Source organism: Octodon degus, unplaced genomic scaffold (genome assembly GCF_000260255.1).
Source record: "Octodon degus isolate 3935 unplaced genomic scaffold, OctDeg1.0 scaffold00097, whole genome shotgun sequence".
Lineage (NCBI taxonomy): Eukaryota > Metazoa > Chordata > Mammalia > Rodentia > Octodontidae > Octodon > Octodon degus.
In genome coordinates, this window is record NW_004524673.1 from 685,380 (window position 1) to 693,154 (window position 7,775).

Sequence of the window (7,775 nt, forward strand, 5' to 3'; positions counted from 1 at the left end):
TACAATAGCACCAAGGAAAATGAAATACCTTGGAATTAACCTAACTAAAGAAGTCAAAGATCTTTTCAAGGAAAATTACAGTACTCTGAGAAAAGAGATGTAGAAGATTTCAGAAAATGGTAAGTTATTTCATGTTCCTGGATAGGAAGAACCAACATTGTGAAGATGGCCATACTCCCAAAATTGTTGTAAAGATTTAATGCAATCCCTAGCAGACTACCACCAACATACCTCACAGACATAGAGAAATCATTCCTAAAATTTATTTGGAACCAGAAAAGACCTAGAATAGCAAAGGCAATCCTCGGCAATAAAGGCAATGCAGGAGGCATTGCAATTCCTAACTTGAAATTATACTACAAGGCTACTGTGATAAAATCAGCATGGTACTGACAACAAAATAGACCTGAGGATAAATGGAATAGATTAGAAGATGCTGAAGCCACTACAAACACACTCAGCCACCTTATCTTTGACAAGGTGACCAAACGTACTCATTGGAAGAAAGATAGCCTCTCTAACAAATGGTGCTGGAAAAACTGGCTCTCCACATGCCGAAAAGTAAAACTTGACCCAGGTCTATCACCATGCACTAAACTAAAGTCAAAATGGATTAAAGATCTAAACATTAAAGCAGAGACACTAAATCTCCTGCAAGAGAAAGTGGGAGTGACTCTTTAAGACATAGGGGTAGGCAAAGAGTTCATGAACAGAAATCAAATCACATTGAAAGAATTAACAACTGGGACCTGCTCTTATTGAGAAGTTTTTTCACGTCAAAAGAAACTACCAACAAAGTGAAAAGGCAACACACAAAGTTGGAAAAAAAATCATGACAAATAGGTACTCAGACAAAGGTCTGCTCTCTAGAATTTATAAAGAACTAAAAAGCACTAGGGCCCCAAAATTTGAAGACCAAATCCAGAAATGGGCATTTGAGATGAACACACACTTCTCAGAGGAATGAAATTAAAGAAGCGAGTAAATATATGAAAAAATGCTCCACATCACTAGCCATCTGCGAAATGCAAATTAAAACAACATTGAGATATCATCTCACCCCAGAAAGGATGGCTATCATAAAGAAATCACCGAACAACAAATGTTGGAGAGGCTGTGGGGAAAAAGGAACCATTCTCCAATGCTGGTGGGAATGTAGACTGTTGCAACCTTTATGGAAATCAGTGTGGAGACTCCTAAGAAAAGTTGGACTGGAAATCCCATTTAAACCAGCTATTCCTCTACTGGGACTTTTCCCAGAGGATCTGAAAACATCGTATCATAGGGATATATGTGTGCCTATGTTTATAGCAGCACAATTTGTGACAGCCAAATCTTGGAAAAAACCAAGATGCCCATCACCTGAGGAACGGTTGAAAAAGATGTGCTATTTTTACACAATGGAGTATTATTCAGCTATTAACAATGATAAACTTGAAGCCTTTATATTGAGGTGGATGCCACTTGAACATATACTCATAAGTACAATAAACCAGACACACATGTGTAAATATTTTATAGTTTCCCTAGTATAAGTACTCAAAAGAAGAAATACAAATAGAAAGGTGTAATACAAGTAAAAGGGAAGCAGGATCTCGAGGACTAACTAATCAAGAGAGGGAAAGGAGAAGAGCTAGGAAACATGACAATGCCAAACCATACAGTTACGTGTAGAAAATGGGCAAGGCAATGATCCTGAGAATCTCCTGAAGCTTTTTGAATCTAGGAGTTAATTGGAATGATTCTCACCCTGACTAACTATATATACTGATACCTGTGAACTATGCAACTGCACTGAAGATGGTAATCTTTAATAATAGTTTCATGTTTGGAGTTCCTGTCATTCTGGTCTTCTGAATACGGGCTCCTTGTCATGACATGCCAGTTGCAGCTATGCTGTCTCTTGGGTAGATAGTTGTTCAAAAAGAAGGGGGTGGTGAATGAAACCAAGAGACAGGAAAAGGATTATTGTGGGACTGACCTGCTTCAAAGTTGTATATGGTTAGTCTTTTGGACTTATGTGTAAACATAAGAAGCACATAATTCTTTATGCCTATTTTCAAAATATATTCTAATTTTCAATATATTTATCATATTCTGTAGGGACTTAAATTTCAACATATCAATACTTGATGAAAAATACCTTGCATCATTTTTATTATTGCTTTCTTGTTTTATCTTTAAATGAACCTGGTAACCTGAGCAACTAACTTGCAGATAGCATCATGTAATACATCAACCATTGTTGAATTCTTATTACTTTAGTGAAATATTGCATTGTTTCCTATCCTGTTTTTTATATCACTTTTTTGTATTCTTTAACAACAGAAAGATTAACTAAAGAAGATATGCTGATATAACTTTTGTTTCCTGTGTGTTTTATACACACACACACACACACACACACACAAACACAAACACACACACACTGAAATAAATAATTAAAACTAAAAACTTCTGCCAAAGAGTTGTAGGTTGAACTCTGTACAAAGGAGACTGGGGTTGAAATTAATTTAGCTAGTCTTCACACATAGAAAATTCAGAGGGTTTCCATATTGGTCAGCATTTGTTGCAGAGAGAAAACACCTTGAATTTACAACATAAGAAAGGAGAATATTTTGAATCATAAGATTCCTTGCTTGGCTGGCTCCAAGGCATTATGTCAGAAGAACATGGTGGAGTAGAGTTACTCATGGAGGCTTAAAAACACAGAATAAGTAGAAAAGCTCAAAGAAGGTGTCAAGAGCCAGATGTAATTTTCACAGTCCAATCCCATGGCTTACTTTCTCCAACTAGACCATACCTCTTAATATCCCTTTTAGCTATGAACTCATCAGCAGACTAAACTATTAACAGTGTTAGTGCCCTCACAAGCCAATCACCTTTCCAAGAAGGTGGTTTTGAATTAAGTCTAGATGACAATCAAGATTAATGGAGACAATCCTGTAAAATTGTGAATAACACAGTTTGCTTGTATTTCCACACAAAACATTAACCAAATAAAAGAAAATGAGATTTCCTATTATTATCAGCCTCCAGGACAGTAATTTATATACAACTGAATCATTTTGGGTCAAAGTACAACAAACGCCAAAAGGATAAAGACAGTCCTAGCTCCACTATGGTCTGAGGAATAAGGAAAATATCTGGTAGTCTATGTGGATTCTGGTACAGCTTCCTGATACATAAGTTACTATTTAACAGGAAATAATTTAAGGGTGTTAATTCAACCCCTTCCATCACTTAGAAAAATGACTTCTTCTGTGGGCAAAAGTGCACTGGGCAAAATGTCTTAAATATACTGATGAAGTTATGATGTGTTATATAAGTCTATACAAATCAAAAAAAATTCAAGTCGGTGAAAATTTAAATGTAACAATAATTGCTCACATATTTGTGCAGATTACAGGTAATACTATAACCAAAATAATATTCTCTAATTTGAATTTCAGCAATATTTAAAAATGTTCAATTTTTCATGAAATATTTATTTAAATTTACAGGCATATTTATTTAAAAAATCTAAGTCTGTGCACTGACTTAGAGAACAGCAAATTTATTGAATCTGTGTGCAAAATCGGAGCTTAGTACCATATCTGCCGGTGATTCAAGGTAATGACACCAGGGACAGGCATGCCCAAGGTGATAGTTAAAGGAAGTTTCTGTACAATACTCAAGAGCCATATTTGATTATTTATTCTTTATGAAATGCACTGTTTACTTTTCTCAGGCCTTTGTACCATATAGGTGTTTTATTTTTAGGGAAACTTGGGTTTCCCATGGGAAAAGTTTATTTTTTATTTGGATTTTGGAAAAGATGTTGGCAAGAGAAATTTGTTGAGCTTGCACATCACGAGTGTGTTTCCTGACACATTCATCCATTTTATCATCTATTGTGACTCTGTGAAATTTTACCATATAGTTGATTGGATTTCATATGCAAAGGTAAATTGTTTACTATTTTTGCTCCAATTCCAATTTTTAACTTTATACATAAAAATTCTAAATTTATTCATCACCAAGTAATCAAATCAGTCCCACTTCATTCATTTATTTTAGTTTTTGATTACATCGACATTTATTAGGATGTGTCCTAATACAGGCGCTGGGGCTTGTCCATGATGCCCTTGATGTGCTGGGCCCAAACAATCTGCCAGTTCTTCTTGAGCAGTGACACTAGGAAGCTGGTGGCCAGCTGGATGTTGTGCACAAACTCGTCATCTGTCATCTTCACAGGAACAACTGCCACATCCAGACACGGGACATTCTTCATCAGGAACTTGATCATGGACTTCACTTCGTCAATTTTGGCCACCATGTTTTCACTGTGGGCCAGCAGGAAAGGGAACTTGCCAGCCTTTTTGAGGCGAGGTCCCAGGATTTGTGTAAGCAGAGACTCTGAGGCCAGAAAGTCATCTTACTTCTTGTCCAGCTTTTTAATAGCTTCTTTTTCTTGGTGAACTTCTTCAGTACCTCGATGTCCATGTGGGGGATGTCCATGGCCTTGGCCTCATCGCAGTGCTGCTGGTCCCCCAGGACACACATGAAGAACTTGGGGTGGGGTGTGGACTTCTGCCTGCTGGGCCCGAGAACAGCTTGTACCTCTGAGGGAGAGTTAGAGTTCTTCAAGCTCATCCACAACTCCAGAGTCTCTAAAAAGTTCTAGCGCTTGTGCTGGCTCCCATGCAGGACCTTGTGCACTGCCCTGTGCAGGGTATTGGGAGACACTGCTGCTCATGATTCCTTGCGCTGAGGAAACCAGAAAACAGTCCTACCTCATTTAAGCCATTGCAGTAGATGTTTATTTAGACCGTATTACTAAAATGAAGCAATTAAAATAATTTCTCATAAGAAAGATCATTTAGCTGCTTTATTGAATCTTTCAAAATAATTTAAACCCAATTCTCACAGCCTACATTTTCCTCAAATATTGGAAAATATCATCGCTATTTTCTATCACCTAATAAAGTTCAAGATAATTTTACATTTCTACAAAAACGATTAGATTTACTCTCAGCTTATGGTCACACTTTCTGTGTTTGGTTACCTATTGAAAGGTATAAATACAATAATATTTATATGTATTCCAAGTGAGTGTTTCTTAACTATCACCCCACACAAACATGCAAAAAAGTTACCAGTTTAAAATAAATGGCTAAGTTATTAATAATGATGGGTGTATTAGATATGCATATGAGAATGTTCTGGATTATCTGGTAAACTGATAGTTTTCTTCATACTTCTGGATATATTTAGCACCACCAGACAAATTAGGAAGAATTACCAAGGAAAAATTTATTCTTTCTAGAGAGAAATGAACTAAAACTTGGTATCGCCCCTCTAATGTTATTAGTGATGAGTGTTGCTGAGTTTCCCTTTGGATTCTTTTTTTTTTTTTTTGTTTAAAGTTTAAATTCTTTTTTAAAATATAATTTTATTGAGAAACAAACAGCAATGAGACAGTTTCAAAATCAATTAGTAGGACAGTTTCAATAAGAAATACATTGCACATTGTTGTCTCAGTAGTTATTCATTGAACAAGATGCAGACACGACATCCCATCCACAAACAGTATTAGAACAAATCTTATTCATTGAATTAAGAGAATGTAGCTGTATTTCCCTTTGGATTCTCATTTGATTATTTATTTCATCATTTACTTAATTTATTTATTTACACTTTGTGGTCATGATAAGTAAGTGTGGGGTCAGTCTGGTAGCTCAGCAGATTAAAGTGCCTGCTTAGGTAGAGCACAGCAGCCAGGGTTCTGTCCTTAGTGTGTCATGCCAGCCCTGCTAGGGGGCATGCTGAGATGGGATTAAGACTGGGTGTGGTGGCGCAGGCCTGTAATCCCAGCACTTGCGAGGCTGAAAACAGGCAAATCACTGAGTCTGATCTATGTAGTGAGACCCCATAGACTCTGTAGATCTGTAGACCCTGTTCTAAATACTGAAAATAAATAAATAAATAAATAAATAAATAAATAAATAAAAATAAATGGCTAAAAACCTTATTTTAAATTTGGCAGTTTTATGTCAAGGTTCAATGGAACAGTTTAATACATTTCTTATTTTAAATCCTATAGGAATTATGATTAGTTCATAATAAAAAAAGAAATTTAAGACTTCATCAATGATTTCAGTATAATGAGAATTTTTGTCTCATTTTTCTTGGAGCAAATCAATGTACTTTAGATTTATGTGAAAAATCACAGCTAAGATTTGGGAAAATTTTCCAAACTGTTAGAAATTATAAGAAGCAGAATATATATTTTGCCTAATTTTACTCTCCAAAGTTTGAAGTCTTTAATAAAGCTACTATACTTAACATAATTTTGTATTATTACAGCATAAGGTTGTAGGACAAAAGAATTTGTTATGAATTTGTGAAATATTATAAAGAAAACCATGTTCCTTTTTTTTTCTTTTTTGTATTTTAGGGAAGGGTCTACAGGGTATTCAGGGTCTCACTACTAGATTGGACTCATAGTGATCTGTCTGTTTACAGATTCCCAAGAACTGGGATTACAGGCGAGCATCACCAAGCCCAGTCTCAATTGTTGTCTCAGCGTGCCCCGGGGCGGACCAGCACGCAAGGCCTGGGATCGAATCCCTGGCCTCTGGGCCTGCTTGAGGCACTTTAATCTGCTGAGCTATTTGGCCAGCTCTGAAAATCATGTTCTTGTTCAACTTCATATCTTTGAACCCAATTTTTCTATCAACTAAGTGCTTATAATTTAAAATATTATTTGCGTCTCTGTTTAGTTTTCGCACTTAAAGTCAAGGACTGTTGCAAAGCTTTTACTCTTTATCAAAGTCATAAAAAATTAATAATTAACAATAGGAAAAGTTATTTTCAACTTGTATGTGAGTAATATAATTAGGAAGTCAGACACAGACAAAAGAAAATGGTGGCAACACTAAGAATAAACAACTATAGGTTACACATGCAAAATAGCAAATTATTGAATGTTTGCATCCAGCTAAACTTGAATTTGAATTTCCATCTCCCTAATAGTTTATTTTTGTTTATAATATAGTTAAAAATATTTACCCTGTGTATTTTTTTCTGAAGAAAAATTAATCACTTAGCATTTATTTCATGAAGTTGCTATGATTATTAAAAGATATATTCATAAAATATTCCTTCCTTATGTACCTCAGAGAAATGTTTCAATAAATACTGCTTTCATTGCTGTCTACCCGCAAATTGGCTAGACTGATTCTCAGTTGTGTCAGTGACTGATATAAGTAACAAGATGTGAAGAAAGCAAAACATTTTGTGGAAATACAGCAGAGATTTCAAAGGAAAGATACTTTGGTCAGTCTTGGTGGAAAAATAAAGCATCTTGGTGAAGTCATTGAAGAAGTACGTTCTAAGAACCGATGATAGGTATGCAAATTTTTATAAATAATTAAAATTCAATCAAAGCATTCCAATTTTATCAATAAATGTGCATATGCAGGAACATTGAATTTAATTCAATTTTGGGAATTATAAATTATTCTGCATGTAGATAGCATTAGAAATGGGTTGTAAGGTAATGACATAAGCAATGTGTCTATAAACTTGGACCAAAGCTGCACCATGAAGATACTCTCATACAACATACTAATGGCGAGCTTGGTCGTGAAAAGAAAAGTACTTCTAACAAGTTTGGACAGTGATTTGTGCAATTGGACATGGTATTGGTGGTACAGAATCATGTACAAACTCACTGTAAGATAATGTGTTAGTAATCACAAGTGTGAGTGTAGGTGTGCATCACAGTCATG

General features: G+C 35.4%; 1 pseudogene; it reads right to left on the reverse strand.

Annotated features, from left to right (window-relative positions):
• Positions 1-4,093: 4,093 nt before the first annotated feature.
• LOC101582614 overlaps positions 4,094-7,775 on the reverse strand; it is a 6,226-nt pseudogene continuing 2,544 nt past the window's right edge.